The sequence below is a fragment of the Amblyomma maculatum genome, chromosome 4, assembly GCF_055883805.1.
Source record: "Amblyomma maculatum isolate TAMU_Amacu chromosome 4, ASM5588380v1, whole genome shotgun sequence".
Taxonomy (NCBI): Eukaryota; Metazoa; Arthropoda; class Arachnida; order Ixodida; family Ixodidae; genus Amblyomma; species Amblyomma maculatum.
Genome location: NC_139347.1, coordinates 183,379,597 through 183,397,553, shown reverse-complemented (window position 1 = coordinate 183,397,553; position 17,957 = coordinate 183,379,597). Strand labels below are relative to the sequence as shown.

Here is a 17,957-nt window from a genome sequence, read left to right as displayed (position 1 = left end):
AGCGGTGCTATGAATACACGAAGACCAAACTGAAAACGAACTTTTTGCTATCAAACTATCAGTGCCGTTATGAGAACAGCCCCTCTGCAAAATGAGGTTTACCATATAAAATTTTTGCTCCTTGGTAATTCGTATCATTGCATTTTGATTGCCAGACTCCCAATAACCACTGCGGGATGGGAGTTGTGACTACTCTTTTCTAAGAGCACTAAAATAAAAATGTGCTCATAAGCACAAAATATTTGTTATAATTTACGAGGCAGTGTAACATTCTTTCTACATCATGATATATTTTAATGCTTCTGTTTTTTTTTTATATTGAAGCCCTATACGTTCTCGCGGAATTTCAGAAGGATTTCAAGGGTATATATATATATATATATATATATATATATATATATATATATATATATATATATATATATATATATATATATGTGTGTGTCGTTTGTATAGGTAAACAAAACTTTTATGCTATTCATAACACCAAGTAAATAAGTACCATTAGCTTTATTTTGCAGCAGAATAATTGAAATATTATATTTCATAAAATATCGTTTCTAATCATCTTCAGTCAGCAGTTTTGATTCAGTCATATAAGGTTAAACAACAAGGATGAAAAATTTGATATTTTTAACCTCTATGTGTTTCAGAAAACAGGCATTATGTCACTTTTATAACAAGGCAGTCTTTATTACCATTTCCATTATAAATTATCAAGCTTTTTCGAGATAATAAATTATTTCTTGAAAATTCAGAACTGAGGAGTTTTTCAAGTATACATATAACCCTTATGACAATAATATTGCTATTTACGGTTGTCACCCGTTAATAATTAGGGGCTATTATTAACGATGCGCCCTTAACGGTGCGCACACTCCCAGACACCCTTAGAGTGACTGGGGGTAGCTGTTCCGGTCGCGAAGGAGATGCCCTCGTCCTGCGTGGCAAGCTCAGCCGGAATTCAACTACCTAGTAGTGACAGAAGGGGGTGGCCGTTTGGTGCCCAGCTGTCGCCGGTTCAAACCAGAGTAATGATCGGAGTCAGAAGTAACAAACAAAACACAATTTATGTAGAGCAAGAGACTATACAAAGGAATACACAAGATCACTTGAAATACAACAGACGAGAGGTTCACAGAATACAAACGCTAAGCATGCAACTACAGGATGATCCAATAACACAGAGGCTTTACAACAAATCAAACACGAGAGAGTTACATAAACAAACACCAAATTGTTCACCGGGCACTGTTGCAGTCCGACGCCTCAAGAGTCACGATGTGGCCGCCATACGAGACGAGCGCCGCTCCCTTGAAGGTCCGTGGGCTTGCCAGCAGAGGGATCACCCTCTGCTGGCAAGCCCCCGGGTGTCCAGCCGAAGCACAGGCGAGCACATCGCAAAACACTGACGAACTGACTGACTGACTGACTGACTGACTGACTGACTGACTGACTGACTGACTGACTGACTGACTGACTGACTGACTGACTGACTGACTGACTGACTGACTGACTGACTGACTGACTGACTGACTGACTGACTGACTGACTGACTGACTGACTGACTGACTGACTGACTGACTGACTGACTGACTGACTGACTGACTGACTGACTGACTGACTGACTGACTGACTGACTGACTGACTGACTGACTGACTGACTGACTGACTGACTGACTGACTGACTGACTGACTGACTGACTGACTGACTGACTGACTGACTGACTGACTGACTGACTGACTGACTGACTGACTGACTGACTGACTGACTGACTGACTGACTGACTGACTGACTGACTGACTGACTGACTGACTGACTGACTGACTGACTGACTGACTGACTGACTGACTGACTGACTGACTGACTGACTGACTGACTGACTGACTGACTGACTGACTGACTGACTGACTGACTGACTGACTGACTGACTGACTGACTGACTGACTGACTGACTGACTGACTGACTGACTGACTGACTGACTGACTGACTGACAGCACAAGCGACGCGGTCTCTTTAAATAGGGCGCGCCGCGTCTGTCTGTTAACACGCGCCAAAGCTAGCGCGCACACACACTTAGCTTCGCTGGTTAGAGCGCTCTCTCTTGCTCCCGTCGAGCCGCGCGTCGTCATTGGCTAGGTCCCATAGAAGATTCTGGAATTTTCTGGCGGATTCCAGACCGATGAACCACCGTCCTCCCCGGGCAACGCGTACAAAGCTATGCGCTCTCCCGCGCGGAGAAGGAGGCCTTTTTTTCTCCATGCTTTCCACGCGACGCCGCGCGGGCCTCGCGCCGTGCGGCTTGATGAAAATGTGCGCCGATTTCGTGGCAACGATAGAACATTCAAAAAGCTATATTTTGATATTTCTTATGCCAGGATTGAAGACTGCACAAAGTAGAAAACGTTTTCCCAAGAATCCTCAAAGTCACCTTCTTTTTGGCTATCCTGAACTAGTCAAACCCTGTAAACCAAATCAATAATTTTTTCTTGTTCTAGTTGTTCTGTTCCTCGATGCTCGATGTGTAGAAATTTTAGTTATCATCTGCCCAAAGTAGATGTGTTTCCATGCCTCCTCCCCCACTTTCATATCTCTCTTCAATGGCTGCCCTCTTTAGAGGTTGCTAAAAGTTACTGCAGTTTTCTGCGTGCTGTTTTTTAGACTCGCCTTTGAGGTTTTTTCGCTCTATACCATCCAGCATTATTCGTAATTCGTCAGCAGCTCATCACCTAATATAATGAGCACATGACAGGTAATTTGGATTAAATCAAATCACCCACTCTCCTAATCACGGTCTTGAATGCCAACTGTAAACGCAGTCACTATTATTCGACAGCGAATTATGTCTTTATGAGTGACACCCTTTGTTAATGGGAGTTTATTGCATTCCTAAAAACAAATTGCAGTTTTAGAGTTGCTGGAAATACACTGCAGTACTTTTACATAAATACTTCTTTTGGCCTCCTCGTTTCTTCCCTCCCGCACTCGTGCTGAGGCAATCTTAAAAATTTATTTCTCATTTCATAACTTACGCCCTAAATTTATTTATACATGTGGGTTGAATACGTGTTTGTTTTATTTGGAGGAGGATTGATGAAATTATTGAGACGCAAAGAAAAATAAATAAAAATGCTTTGTCGAAGCAATCTGTTGCACAAGACAGCAGCTACTCCTGATATAAATATACATTTGAAATGTAACATTGAACTAATCAAACTTCTTTTACAGCGTTTTTTCATCGAGCTTATGAATGCGACTGCTGCGAACAATGCGAGTATACCTGCAATCGGAGTGAAGACTTTAGCAACAAGGTTTACAGATTGACCAGGTACTTCCTAAGCAAAGACGGAACGAGCTGTGTTGGTCGTAATGCATATTTATGTACCGGAAAACATTTTGAATCAGAGTCGAAGTGCGAAAGATGCTGCGTCAAGAAATAAAAAAGAGGCATTCACAAGATGGTCAATGAATTAAGCCTCCTTGTTTTTTGAAATATTGTACTTTTCTTGCGAATAAAAAAAGAAAAATGCGTGGGTTTCATAATTTGCGGCACGTGGTCCTTAAGATCGTGGTAGGCGTGATTTTGCGACCTCCACACAGTCACTTTTGGAGGAGAAATATGTACTGGAGGTCCCGAAATTCCGTCTCGTAACGATAGAAATTTCCCTCTTTCCTATCTTAAGATGCTGACAAAAAGATGCTCTTATCATCACCACTGCAATCTGGCATGACAAATATTGGGGCTAGGCTTGAACGCAGCCTTTGATAGTAGGATGCGACAGTGTTAATAGGACGTGTTTGCCGCCTTCCCTTGCCCATTATAGTTCACGTCAGATCACTTAGCTACTTGCTTGTTTTGTAGCTTCCTTTTATCGTGTCCATGTCTTCTTGTTTGCGCTGTGTTTATTACCATTGAATGTTTACCAACTCGCCCAACAAAATATCGTGATTCGCTTATTCTAAACATTTTGTGTCTGTACCCTTCCACGAATACTCATTGGCATACAGCCATTAGAGAATATCTGAGGAGAAAGACAACCCGACAGAGAATTAAATCTTCGCCTTGCGCAAGCTGTACTTAAGTGTCGGCATAGCCTGGGAAGAGCGTCCGCCTCGAAATTGCAGGGTCCTGAGAGTGGGAATTCTGATATTACCTTCGCATATCAAATGCTAAGACCAAGTTGGCATTACCTGCCATCTCTGCCGTATCATGCAGCCTCGTGATATCGGACACCATGACGACCAGCCAAGCACGACCGTTATACCTGTCGGCAACTGCCCGCCAGTATTATGCCAGCAATTCTTTCGCTCAAAACGTCCACGCCGCATTTTCAGAATAAAGGGATCGCTAACGTTGTCGCATAAATATTCAGCAAAGTTGGTGTAGCCCACTCTGGCAGTGGTCATTGTTGCTGACAACCATCAGTCAGTCAGTTCAGTCGTTCAGTCGTGTCCGACTCTTCGTGACCCTATGGACCATATCACGCCACTCTTTCCGGTCTTTCACCATCATAACTTCATCTGCAGTGCCTCGAGGATGCCATCTAACCATCGCGTTCGCTGCCTACCCCTTCTCCGGCGACCCTCAACCTTTCCCAACATCAAATCTTTCTCCAGCGACTCCTCTCTTCTCATCAGATGACCAAAGTAGCTGAGCTTTAACTTTAGAATTTGACCCTCCAATGAGCCGTCAGGGCTTATGGTCGACAATATCGACTGATTTGATCTTCTGGCAGTCCAAGGAACTCTCAAGAGTCTTCGCCAGCACCACAATTCAAATGCGTCAATTCTTCGGCGGTCAGCCTTTTTCACAGTCCAACTCTCGCATCCATACATCACAACTGGAAAGACCATAGCACGAATTATACGGATCTTGGTTGGCAGACTAATGTCTCTGCTCTTTACTAGGCGGTCAAGGCTAACCATTGCTCTCTTTCAACCACTCTGCTGACAACCATACTGTGAGGTCAACTCTGCAACATTTTATGCATGTTTTGGCCGCCCTTGGCCTATTATAGCATTGAAACTGTAGGGTCCACGTGTCGGAATGTAGAGAAAAGAAAATAAAGTCAAGCATTAAGTGCACGGAGTGCAATTCGTGCAAGCGCAGTTCGGTCATCGAAGCCCGATATGTTGCATACCTACTTCTGCTGCTCCGCTGTAACCACGTTAAGACCGACAGTGGTGTCTTCGAAGTTGGAAATGACCAACCCCGGTAACCTTTCCCTTTGAGACGACATTCCGCATGACGCTAACTCTCTCCCACACGACGTTTGCAGTCATTCAGCTTCGCCTGCCATTATTCTGACGCAAAAACCCTCAGGTGTGGTTAGCCCAGATAGAAACCATATCCTTAAGCAATTGGTCGGGAAATGCAATGCGAGCTCACTGATGGCGTCTGGTGACCCAGCGCTGAAACACAGCCGCTTTTTCTTAGCCCTGGTCCACAATTCCGGCCTGCGCTTCCTCGTCGACATGGGTGCCGAGGTTAGTCCACTGCCGAACTCCAAGTCTGTCCGACAAGTCTAGGCGAGTGGACCTGCGCTCCGGCAGGGCGAACTTATCCATCATGACCACGTACAGTGGCGAAGACGTATAAGTGATGAGTGACGGTGATCCCTCCCTCTCGACATTAGCCTACGGCGCACGTTCCGGTGTCTTCACTCTAGCTGAAGTTCATCAGCCATTCCTTGGCTCTTACTTTCTGGCCCATTTCGACCTAGACGTCAATATGCCCCGCCATCGCCTCATCGATAGCAAGACGCGTCTTTCTATCACTGGCTTTACGAAGGCAACCGTTCCCACTCGTATCTGCACGCTAATTCCTATATACCACAGACGGCATTAAAGCCCCTTTTCGACTCTTTGAGTATAATCGCACGCCCTTTAGCCTTCGAAACACAGCTCAGACATATCAACGATTTATTGCCAAGGTGACGAGTGCAATTCCGGCACTATTCGCATACAGTCATGAAGTCCTCGCCGCGAGTCCCACACTGCATGTTCATGAGCGTCACCATCGAGAACACTCAACGGCTTCAACAATTTTTCCTGGTGGTCAATGCCCACAAACGTATCGTCGAGTGTTCTAAGCTCGCGTTCCTGGGTCAGTACATTTCGCCATTCAGAATACGTTCGTTCCTTTCCCACATCAAGACTTTTGTAAGACTTTCCAGCTCCCACTACCCTGCGCAAGCTGGGGAAATTTCTGGGCCTAGTCAATTTCTCATAAAGATTTACTCCGCCCTGCGCCCAGCTTCTGCAATCACTTACTGACCTCCTTCACACAACAGACCTCCTCCATGATTTTCTGGTCGGAGGAGGCCCAATCTGCTTTCACAGTTGAAAAGCAAGCTTTCATCGGTTCGGTCCTTCTCATTCACCCAAGGACTGGCGTGTCTACACGCATCATAGTGGACGCTTTCCGTGTGACCATTAGCGCTGTTCTTCAGCAGCCAATCGGCTCCAAGTGGCACCCACTGGAGGCGATACGAAGAGGCGTCCAGGTGCTGTGCGATATCAGGGCACATTAAATATACGCAGGTGCTCCAAATTACTGCGGAGACCTCCGCTACGGCACCCCTTTCTCTCTTAAATATATATATATATATATATATATATATATATATATATATATATATATATATATATATATATATATATATATATATATATATATATATATATACATATATATATACATATATATATGTTTTATAAAGTCTTCCAGGATCTAGAAGTATGTTTAAGATGAGGTAGGGGCGCACAAACGAAAACAATGGTTTATTTGCGACGTTTCGGCCGGGCCCCTACCTCTGCTTATATGTATATATATATATTGTTACGGACGACATCAAGGAAGAAAAAGCGGGCAGTGGCGCGGACAGGAGCGCTCGCGCTAGGCCCGGCAACATTTTCATTAAACGTCATCTCACTGTCATCGACCATCTCTCTGTCCTCTGTTCTCCTGTTTTCATCGGCTTGCCTTATCGTAACATTTGGTTGGAGGTGCTGGTACTTCATCACCCCCCCCCATCCTGGTCCGGAGCATCAGCGCTCTGCGACTTCTTGCGCCGTCGGCGAAAGGCTAGGAGGCACTGCATGGCTGTTCCCCAGCCTGCCGGATCCAGCAAGACCTTGCCGTTCCTCCGCCCCGTCCCCCCCGCCCCGACCACAAGACACGACGAAGGAGAGACTGACCCGAGACGCCACACATGACTACAAGACACAAGGAGAGACCTGAATGACCAAATGTGACCCCACTGACCTGATGTGCCGACCAAGAACCCTACGACCCAAGACACCGCTACACTTCAAGACATTATCCCCTGCCTATGCCATGCGGTGCGTGCCTTGGCCTCCGCCATCGAGTCGTGGCAACGTGTGGCCCGAGAGTGTCCTGCCAAGGTTTATCTCGAATCATCGTGCCGGCAAGCCATTCTATTCTTCCTTCTTCCTCTTCTTTTTCAAGCATCTAGACACGCCCATCATCATGCCATGGAATCGTCAACATCGTGCATTTCCACGTCCACGATCGGGACGATCGCTCAGTGGCCCCGGGTCATGTTACGGACGACATCAAGGAAGAAAAAGCGGGCAGTGGCGCGGACAGGAGCGCTCGCGCTAGGCCCAGCAACATTTTCATTGAACGTAATCTCACTGTCATCGACCATCTCTCTGTCCTCTGTTCTCCTGTTTTCATCGGCTTGCCGTATCGTAACAATATATATATATATATATATATATATATATTATACGAAGAAGTTTACGTTGGCTTCCGTAATTAAAAGTTGATGAGAGTAGACACTTCTTAGAGGCACATTTATTTGTTGTCGACGTTTCAGTCGGAGCCCGACCTTTACTAAGACTGTGTTACATCGTTTGGGACTGCCATTTTAAGCAGTCACAGCTACAAACTAAACCAAACAATAAATTTGCCTCGAGTAAGGACGGTTCCTAACAAATAAAAGAAAGGAAAAAAAAAGGGGAGGGAGAAAATGTAGAAGGAGGGTGGGGTCGAGGACTGGGGGACGCTGGAGACAAGAATAGACAAGAGAGAACGGACAAACGCAGGGCGGATTACCTTCCCCGGTCATTATAAGTTCAAACAGATGTAGTGAATGTGGCGTGTGCGGTCGCGGGTATTCTAGAGGGAAGGCACTAGAAGGTAAAACTGCTTCGCACTCGGAGTTAGCGCATAGCTTAAAAAAGACTCAGTCAGCGCGTGCGATTAGCGCCGGTTGCCTTGGGTGTATACTGTGCCTTCTGCATAGGATGAGCGGTGGGCTGGGTTGTGGACAAAATAAAAAAAAAGAAGAAGGGGGGGGGGGGGGGAGACTGGAGTGAACAGCCACCTCTGAGTCGAGAGAACTCTAAGCTCGTCGTATTTCGGTTGTCTTCAGCCGGCGTCGCAGTACGGACTACAGAATGGGTCAGTAGCAGCGGTGTGTGGAATTCGGAAACGCTCCAACCCCTCCCCCCTTGGCCTCTATTTTCAGTGCTGAAAAAAAGGGGCGTCGAGAGACTGTAGCGTGAGCCAGCAGTACGACCTCTAAATCTCTCCTCAATTAACTTTTAACAAAAAATCCACGACACTAGAAGTCTTGGGTGATAAGTGGATAATAATTTGGTATAAGAGACAAACCATTTCAAAAAGATTAGCAGGTTATTTGGTTTGGCGAGCATCTAGAAACGATAGGGTCCCAGGATTCTCGTTAAGACCCTTTTGAATGGTATTAAATTTGTGATTAAAATAAGATCTACGTTGGTTCGCGTTCTCGAGTGTTTTTGAAGCTCCCTTGGAGAATAGTTAAATTTAGTGAGTCGAACGAGTGATGTTCCAGGTTTATATGTTTCGATAATGGCATGTTTTTAAGCGAGATGGCATGGGCATGGTGGTTGTTGAACCGAAGGCGGAATGTAGTTTTTATTTTTCGTATGTATTGCTGCTCACATATGCTGCAGTCAAGAAGGTAAATAATGCTAGATGAGTCACAATGGAAGTTGCCATTGATTGAATGTTGGAAATCGGATTTAGTGCTTTTTGCGAAACTCGTGGTATTCATGCCTTTGCAAACCTTGCAACGGGTTTTACCGTAGGGGCGATAACCAGGTGTCGCGTTGTTCTGATCTTTGGAGTGAATTATAGTCGGGTACACCTTTATAAGACAGCAGAGGCCCTGCCCAGATGACCTAAGCGCAGCAGCCAACTGCCTCCGCGACTAAAGAAACAGTCCCGCTCAAAAAATTGGACTGCTTCTAAAACGCGTATTTCTTGGAATAAATCAGATTTGTATGTCTTGATGTGTAGTTTGGTAAAACTATCATGATGGAAATGCTACAGCACACGCCGGATTGCGACAGTAAATTAACTCCGTGCCTTCTACAGCACTGTGCGTCGTCTACTACGGAGCAAGATCGACGGCACCGGGCGTGTAGTTATAAAGCAGTCTGCCTCAGTAGCAAAAGATTCATATATACTTTTTGTTTTCACACGATTATTTTTAATGTGCTAGGCTTATTTTTTGCTTGGTACATTTTTTTTCGGTTGCGAACCTGCAATGTCGTGAGTTCGCGCACGGCATTCTTTTCCGCCATGGAGCCCAGCGAGGTGACATCGGAACGTGATCCTTTGCTGCCGAACGAGTTTTGTGTCGCATCGATGACCACGCCACCAAGGAGCCTCGGCAAGAACAAGAGCTGCAGCATCCTGAACGGCGATTCACGGAACATGATCTTCAACTGCTACATGTTTTGGCGTAACAGGGAGCCTGAATGCAGCAACGTAGAGGACAGGAGCAAGTTTGTCGCCGACATGCTCGATGTCAGTGGAAGGACTGTGTTCGGGGTTAGGGGGAAGTTAAAGCTGCGCATTTTTCGGGTGGCAAACTGACGACGCCGTCGCGACAGCGCCCACGCAATGCAGAGAAGAGAAAACGCAGCGTGAAGATTGACAGCTTCACGTTGTGTGCGCTGAGGTCACGTGTGCATGATTTCTTTCGCCGCAGAGAGATACCGGTCGAGACGATAACTACCGGGTTCTCGGAGCGTGTGTAACTCTCATCACTAAGGCGGTGTACTGTGCGTCGCTTGCTTGCCGACATCGGCTTCAACCACGAAAAGAGAAGCAGCAACTCGCTGCTTATTGACCGGGATAACATCAGCAATTGGCGGAATCGCTACCTCCGTGACGTGGAGCGCTACCATGCCAGAAGGCCGAAAGATCTTCTACCTGGACGAGACATGGGTGACGGCGGGACACACTCGGCCGCTCGTGTGGACAGACACCGTGATGCAGAAGCGCGGATGCCTCTTCGCTCGAGCAAATCGCCTGACGACGGGTCTAAAACAACCTCCTTGGAATGGTCAGCGCCTGATCATCACACACATCAGCAGCGAGGATGTCTTCGTCGGCGGCTGCTTGCATATATTCCGAGGTCACAAGATAGGCGACTACCACGAGTAAATGGACGGCAATACAAAGAATAAACTGGAAAGAAAGAGCGAATGCAGCGAAGGGCAAGTTCCGCGTGAAAAATCTTTCAAGCCCAAAGGTATTATCGAAATATTAATTTTCTAACTGGCAAAAAAGGAACGTCGCGTGAAATGAAGCAGTGTGCACATAATATGCTGCGTTTAAATGACAGCGCAAGGAAAACAACCGTTGCGCGCGCATTTCTTTCCCCAAAATTACTCGCACAGCAAAACTGAAGAAAACAGTACGCGCGTACCTTTTACATCTGCCGGAACGACAAGAACTTGATCAGACGGTGCTTTCGCAGCAAAATGGTCGACGATACCAGTTCATACTCTTGGTATGTGGGAATGGGCAGGATAAAACTGATACACAAATAAACAAAAATCGCAAGATGCAAGCAGTTCAGCACTGTAACCAGTCTATACCGCAAGCCGTGCATTCGGGCCAAAACACTAGTAGCCAAATGCGGCAGCGCGTGACTGAAGGTGGCTTAGAAAGCAAGGCAGCAGGAGACGATCGGGCAGCGCTAGGCGGGACACACTAAGCCACGCGCACCCTTGAGGGACGCGAGCTTGTAGGTGAGGCTGTATGCAACCGGCCACGCGGTTTCGAGTGAGTGAATCAACTTTATTTTCCGGCAAAAAATCGCTCTTTCCTAACCCAGGCCCTCCCCTCTAGAGGAGAGGCGCCTTAGGGCAGGTGGGAATTCGCTTCAGCTGGTGTCCAAAATTCCTTAGATCTCGGTGGCCTCTTCAGCCAGTCAAACCGCTGGCAGCTGGTGTTCCTCGATTGGGCTTTCCAACAAAGCCTCCCAGGCTTCTCTACTATCAATGTTGTTCGCCCTGCTTGGGAACTGCTAACGCTCCCTTATTATCTGGTTCAGGGTACCTCTGTCCCCGCAAACCCTGCAGCTCTTACCTTTCACAATCTCGGAATATATATATACTTGTTTAAGGCCGGATTACGATAAACATCTGCTTGCAGACGCCTCCATGCCGTCATCTGTTTTTTGCCTGGAGAGGGTAGTTTCAGGCGCTGCCTCCTATAATATTGCGTCACATCATAATACGACAGCAGACGTCCTTTTCTGTAGTAGCCTTCCTCAGCTGGCTCATTCCGACCTGCTCGGTAGTAGAGATCTCGAGCCTGGTTATCAACAGCCTTCTTCTCACTAACAGATTCGTGCGCCGGGCTCCAAATCAGATTAGTTGTCCTATCCAATTATTTTATCTTAGAATTTTGAGTGCCTTGGAAATTATCCTGCCACTACTAAAATTTAGAATTGCAGTTTTACTGTCCTTCAACTCACACGTGGCCTTTGTGACGACGCAAGCAAGAGCGATTGAAACCTTCTCTGCCACATCAATATCATCGCTCTTATATGATAGAGCTGAGACGGATTTCACGCGCCGCGAAGACCCAGAATATCTTGCCGCGTAGCGACAAACAGATTCACATCTTCAAATTCTAAAAACGGATATGGTTATTACTAACGGTCGGCTACAAATCTCTAATTGCAAGCAGCCGTCTATCAGCAATAGTTAAAAAGTTAACTATAAGAATTGAATTCAAAATTTTAGTAGCTTACCTCATTCGCCTGCTTTTTAACGTCCGCCACCAGTGCAATTACTATGCCGTGAATACCTTCTCTTGATTCTAAAAACATTATTAGATATTAGACATTCACCTCCAAAACTCTGTTTATAAAAAATGTGTGATCACTTTCCTTGTTGATGTTTTGGCTGTAGTAAAAAGGAAAAGAAAATGCACGGGCCTGCTACTGGCTCTATTGGCCTCAAGATCGAGCAGAGTCGCCTCCTTGCGGCTCAGGGACGAAACCTACTCAGTGTGGATGCGTTTTCGCGTCGCGTGCCAGCCCGCAGTGATTTACGCGCGCGCATGCGGCGTGTACAGGAGTGTTTTTGTTTGTTTCACGATTCCTGCCCGCTTTTGTCTCCTTATCTGTCTCTTGCAAAGAGATATGTGAACAGGCTATCATCGCACGCTTCATTACAAGAAAAAATACTCGTCCGTATAGAGTATATGTCACGCTGGACAGGGACATCATCCGTCGCGGTCTTCGGCGCTTGAGATCCTTTCACACGCGGTGTCTCAAACGAAGTGGTAACTGTCGTTAGCGCCGTGTCAAAGCAAAATAGGTCGCTGCCGTCAGTAAAAGTTAATGGAAACGCTCAGAAATCGCATATTCCCGTTTCTGTTTATAACACCGCAGCTACTAAAACATATGCCACCGCAGACTGCTTCATATAGCAGAATGCAGTTTGAACAGACCACTATGCTTACTATGCCGTCTGTATGCACGATAGAGTTGTGTGAGTAGTTTTTTTTTTTTTTGCTTTTAAACTTCCGTCGCGGTGTCTCAATGGTAAGGGTGCTCGACAGCTGATTTCGAGAACGGGCGATTCAATCACAACCGTTTCGAAAGGCGTTCCTCTGCTGTGGGACTTGACTGCACATTAAACATCCCACGTGATCGATGTTGTGGTAATAATGAAAAAAAAAAAAACGACACCGAAACCAGCTTCTGCAATCATCCATCATAGCCGATGTCGCTTTCATGCGTTAAACCCCGGGCCAATATGCATTTCATTTCTTCTTTTTTTCTTTTTTGCTGTTGAAAGCTTTTGCAAATCCGTAACAGTGGTAGTGAGCACATTTTGCTTTAGAGAAATTATCGAATGTTTGGGAAAATCTTCCCTTACACTAAATATTACATAATACACCTAGATCAATGTACTTTACTGAGAGCCTATTATAATCATCACAATCCCTCTTCGTCTAAGTGCTGTCTTCCGAGCGAACTCGTCGTTTCTAACAAGGGCAGTAAAACAGCTTCACGCGGGCTTAAATATCAGTGTTTATTTTGGGAATAAATACACCTTTACACTCGCATAAGATGCCCTCCATTTCTTTCGGAATAGTTTTGTATCCGGCACATGTTTTGGAAGTAATCCTAATATTTTACTGCGCAAAATATTTAGTCACTGCTCAATAATTAGTGATAAAGAATTCTTCAGCCTTTAAAATTGCTTGCCAGAACATGACAGTGCCCATGCGCAGTTTATGACGATGTCTTCGGAGCGAGTGATTCGTAGCTTGCACTTCAACTTTACTGAAAATGAATCGCTGATTATCGTAAATTTGTACAGTGTGTAAAAGTTCTCTCACACGGTGAAATTTATTGGCATTGCAGAACAAAATAATTACAAAACTAATTTACCATTATACATCAACATCCCACACATCAGAAATCCCTTATACTTTCCTCGGTTTCAGGAAATCATTTACAGTTACTGGCGCATGCAGTAATACACTATCACATTCTATGACAGCGGCCGCAAAAAGCATCCGCGTGTTTGTGAGCACTCAGTCTAAAGCAACTCGCCATGCTGTGATTGCTACATTCAACCTGCTTAATCCTCGACCCAAGCACAATATAATGAACAAGGCTTTCTCGATTTATCCTTAAATACTGCAGATCAGTGCACGACCATTGTATCTGCGTGGGCTTGACACTAAATTCTTCTGTCTCACTCGCATGAGTCGATAAAAAGTTTAAAAGTCCATAAGAAAAGCAAAGCTGTCATTAGGCAGGCTCAAGTATTAGGCACGTGAGCGTGTACAGCGCAAGAAATATGAAAAGTAAATCTAGAAGACTGGTGGTTGCGTGCCTTGTTTTCCTAAAATCAGAGCTTCTTCTGCTGCATTTTTTTCTGCAATGTTGCAGAAATACTGCAGAAGACTCGTTTTCATCGCCAACCAACTCGCCCTAAACTTGAAAGCAGACCTACGCCGCGTGCGTTTCTGCAAGCGCCGGCGGCTGCCGATCCACACTACCGGAACAACGGTGGCGCCACCTCTAGGTCGATCTCGCGGCGAATAGCTGAGCCACCTCCGCTGCCTCATGCGGACAGAAGAGAAAATAGAGAAGAAAGAAAAAGAAGAGGTAGAGAAAGACGCACGCCCCAACAGCCGTAGTCCGCCACCGAAACAGTGGCGGGTACAATGACGGCCTACAACAGATAACCATTCGGTGGCAGGCTAGCCCCCACCGCAAGCGGCAGTGACCTAGCTGTCCCAGCCCCATCAGGGTCAGGATCAGCCACCCTCAATAACCACTTTTCTGTTGTTGTTTTGGCTGTAGGAAGAAGGAAAAGAAAATGCACAGGCCTGCTACTGGTCGTGCGGACAGAATAAAAATAAAGAAGGAAAAAGAAAAGGGAGATAAATACGCGCGCCGCAACAGCAGTCGTCCACCACCGAAGTAGTGGCGGGTGCAATGACGGCCTATAACAGATAACATTGGGTGGCAGGCTGGCTCCCGCCGCAAGCGGCGGTGACCTAACTGTACCAGCCTCATCAGGGACAGGATCAGCTACCCTTCACCACAGCCACTTTCCATGAAACAACGTTATATACTCCGGCAACAAAGGGTAGCCATCTGGGGACAGTTTTGTACCGAATTTGGTATGTAAATAGAAACCTATGGGTGGCGATATATAAAAACACCACGATTAACTAATAGCTAAACATTGTACACATGGAATTACTAATTGAGTCATAAATATATCGCACCGAAAGCTGAAATTTAGGCCCATCTTGACCCTAAACGAATATTAATAATAATGACAATAATATTATTATTACTATTGTTAATTCAAAACCGCTGCAGAATCTGCATTGAAGTAATGCGAAAGCATGGAGGCTGCTGTTGGTTGCTTTTGGTTGCTTCTAGTCCCTTCCCTTACGGCGTAGAGAGCCCCGCTGGTGTGGTGCAGTGGTAAGACGCCCGACTACTGTGTCGGAGTACCCGGGTTCGAATCCGACCTCGGCGGCTGCGTTTCAATGGAGGCGAAACGAAGAGGCATCGGTGTGCTGTGCGATGTCAGCGCACGTTAAATATCCCCAGGTGGTCGAAATTACTCCGGAGCCCTCCTCCTCTCTCTCTTCCCACTTTCAATCCCACCTTCCTCCCTTCCCTTACAGCGCGGTTGAGGTGCCCATAGGAAACAAGTGAGACAGTTACCGCGCCTTACCCTTCCTAAAAATCAATCAGTTTTACGGCGTAGAGAACCTACATATCCGGAGATGTAGGATCTCTATTACGGCGCAGTTCAGGTGTCCACAGAACAAGTGTGGCAGATATTGCGCCTTTTCTTTCCTGTGAACCAGTTATTCTATTTATTTACCTAATTAATTTATTGCCCTTATTTTTCTGCAGCAACATCACGTAACCCTCCATTGATTGACACGACTCATTAACCTCTACGACTTCTCAATCACAACTGCTGCGGACACAATTTTGCGGACATGTTCTGCGGACGCGGTCTGCGGACATAAATCTGCAAACAAATAATAATAATAATAATAATTTCTATTTAGGGGCAGAGTTCTTCAATGCGAAGGACTCTGGTAGGGGTTTTTTAGCGCGAAGAAAGGACAAGAAAGGCGAGACGTAAACACACAAGCGCTAACTATCAACTGAGTTTATTCGTGGAAGGCAGCATCATATATAGAGTGGACCGAAGGGTGGGAGATAATGTCGAAAGCTATTAACAATGAAAACGAAACAATAAAAAATCACAAAGTAAGAGCCAGGAAATCAAGACGCCAGCGCAGGTGGGCGTGTGTTACGCTTGAAAAGACACTTTTCCCAGAGTCAACAGGTAGTGGCGTTGAAAAAGTCAATCTCAGCCGCGAACAGAGATGACGAGGGTTCGGTGATGCATTCGTTACCAAGTTTCTTAACGTGACAGGCTTCTAGGCTAATCCGTGCCGTCCTGTCTTTACTTTTGCCAAGAACCTTCGCCTCCTCAAACCGGGCCACACATGCATCACATTTACTGACGTGAGCAACAAGACGCTTATAATTGTCATTATTTTTTTAATTTTCGGGCATGTTCCCCCAGGCGGTCATTGACACAACGTCCAGTTTGGCCAACGTAATACTTTCCACATGACATGGGAATGGAATAAACCACTCCAGTGGAACATTTAACGAATGGCTTATCATGCTTCTTCAGGCACTCGCGTTTTTTGGCATTACAAATGCGTGGGCAAAGCTTTCCCAGCCTTCTGGGTGCCGAGAACAATACACGTACACCATATGCCTGCCAGCGACATGAAGTAGCGTCCGTGTGCTGTGCGATGTCAGCGCACGTTAAAGATCCCCAGGTGGTCGAAATTATCCCGTAGCCCTCCACTACGGCTCCCTTTTCTCTCTTTCCACTTTCACTCCCACCCTCCCCCCTTCCCTTACGGCGCGTTTCAGGTGTCCACAGAGCAAGTGTGACAGATACTGCGCCTTTCACTTCCTTTGAACCAACCAACCAACCAACCATGCCTGCCAACGACGTTTTTATGACCTCAGGCCTGGGGGCCTCATGTTGAGCGCCAGCCGTTGTTTGTTCCGGTCCACGTTTGCACTTCTGAAGCATGGCCTCGGCGATGGCTGTCAGAATCGACCAGGCAGTCAGAAGTCGGCTTATCTGATGGTCAAAACTCTGAGACATCTGATGTGGGCAAGACTTTCGAAGAGCAGATTCCAAGCACATTAACGCTATCCCTTTCTTGATGGTCTTGGAGTGCGCAGAGTCAAATGGCAACCACTCCTTTTTTGCTCGTGGGTAATAGCCCTAGCAGACATGTCCTTCATCGAAAGTTAATTTCAGATCTAAAAACTGTAAAACCGAAATATTGGCAGTTAATTGGTAAAATTCAATCCAAGAGCATGTGTGTTAAACGTATTTAAAACTTCACCTACTGTAGAGGGGTAGGTGAAGGAGTCGTGCTTTCTTATAAGAACTAGAAACTCATCTACATACCTAAGCACTTTTAAAACAGTACCCCCCCCCCCCCCCCCCCCTCTGCATTAAAAATCTGCTCCAAGCGCTTATCTACCATAGCTAAAAAGATGTCGCAAAGAATGGGAGCCAGACATGATCATATGCAGATTCCATTTCGTTGCAAAAAGGCTGGTCGTTAAAAACAATAAAAGTTGAATTCAAATAAAACTGCAATAAAGCTAAAAAATTATCCACAGACAGACCTGCTAAGTTTTGGAAAGGCACGTCGCTGTTCTTTTTTTTTCAATACATTCTTTGGCAGACAGCAAAATTTGATCTTTGCGCACCGAATAAAAAAAGGTCTTGAATATCTATTGAAAAACCAAAGCCAATGTCCTCCTTGCACTCAATGAACTCCGCGACATGCATTGACGTTTTAGTGAGAAAAGGATTGTCTAAATAAAGGCTTTTTAGTTTCTTTAACAAGAGCTGGCTAACGTTTATCTGCCAAGACCCCTGCTCACTGACAATGGTCCTGAACGGAACCTCAGGTTTGTGCGTCTTAGCTCTGAAAAAAGGTTTCAGGCGATTACCTGTGCTATTAGCGATGTCCGCAGCGAGTGCATTTAGGTTTAACTTACAGAATTCAACGAACCTCCGTCTTAATCCTTA

General features: G+C 45.8%; 1 pseudogene; it reads left to right on the top strand.

Annotated features, from left to right (window-relative positions):
* The first annotated feature begins 9,663 nt into the window (after window positions 1-9,663).
* Window positions 9,664-10,336, top strand: LOC146193795 (uncharacterized; annotated as a pseudogene).
* The last annotated feature ends 7,621 nt before the right edge of the window (window positions 10,337-17,957 follow it).